Source organism: Silurus aristotelis (genome assembly GCF_946808225.1).
Source record: "Silurus aristotelis genome assembly, chromosome: 14".
NCBI lineage: Eukaryota > Metazoa > Chordata > Actinopteri > Siluriformes > Siluridae > Silurus > Silurus aristotelis.
In genome coordinates this window covers 29,133,365-29,134,518 of record NC_139587.1, presented here as the reverse complement: position 1 = coordinate 29,134,518, position 1,154 = coordinate 29,133,365, and the positions used below count along the sequence as shown (strand labels likewise).

Below are 1,154 nucleotides of genomic sequence, written 5' to 3'. Positions count from 1 at the left end.
CTTCTAATCTCACAAATAAAAGGAAAAACTTCTTACTGCTTAACTCCATTAACAAAGTATTCGCTCCTGTAAAATCCTCCCAGATCATCAGCGAGTTCTCCTAAGAAACTCAGTGTATAGTTTGTACGTCTCTCCTGCTTTTAGTTTCTCACTCAGGTGAAAAAACTAAATACTGGGTTCTGCTCACGACTCGTGTGGACGTTGATTGGACGGTGCAGGAGAGCCATTGAGCGTGCTCAGTGTGGCAGTAGTGGTCAGATTCAGCTTGTTGGCGTGAATCAGGATCAGATTCGTCTCCTTCACACATCGGAACACCACACTGGAGTTTCCCGTGAAGATGAAGAGGCCTTCAGAGTCGGGCTGGAGACGTGGCCAGAGCGTGATATCGTAGGATACAGAAACCAGATCTTCATGGAGACAGGGTTCACCATCAGTACATCGCGGTCTGAGATCTGGTGTGGTCCTCAAACAGAAGGAACTGGAAGGTCCAAAGACCTATGAGGATGGATACGGGACACCACGGACACCATGGTGCAGATGATGCACATGGTACTGAAGTGACATTTAGACATTTTAAATGTAAACTCGCCCTCGAACACCAAACACAGAACAGTGAAAAACCCCGAGCCTGGAGCTGTAATATAGAGCTGTCCATAACCTGGTTATCTCAATAACGTGTGTGGGAAAAGACACACTGACACAACACCTCATAATAATCAGGATTTATTACACGTGACTGTGTGGTTTACACATCCAACACCCTGAGCTCCACCTGAGCGTGGGAACACCGACACACACACACACACACACACACACACGGTGCATCAGGGGAAACCGCAGAAATATTCATACTGATTATTTTATTATTTCATCTTTTTTAAATATAAAAATATTTTTATTTTTGAGAAGTGATGAACTGTCATTACAGATATCAACCAGCAGATGGCAGCACCTCATACATCAGAACTGTTAGTCACGTACAATATTCATTCATTAGATTTTGTTCCTTAAATCTGTGTTAATGATGCCCCATACTTATCTACTATCATCTCCATCACCTCCATGTACCTTCATAACCTTCAGCACCTCCATCACCATCATAACGTTCAGCACCTCCATCACCTTTATCACCTCCATCACCTTTATTACCTCCA

At 43.7% G+C, this 1,154-nt stretch overlaps 1 long non-coding RNA gene across 2 annotated transcripts in view; it reads right to left on the bottom strand.

The window, feature by feature from the left end:
- LOC310736576 overlaps positions 1-787 on the bottom strand; it is a 1,894-nt gene extending 1,107 nt beyond the window's left edge. For both annotated transcript variants that reach the window (XR_014536581.1, XR_014536582.1), the window contains exon 1: positions 37-787. This is a non-coding gene — a long non-coding RNA (uncharacterized lncRNA). The remainder of the gene's footprint in view (positions 1-36) is intronic.
- Between the last annotated feature and the right edge of the window lie 367 nt (positions 788-1,154).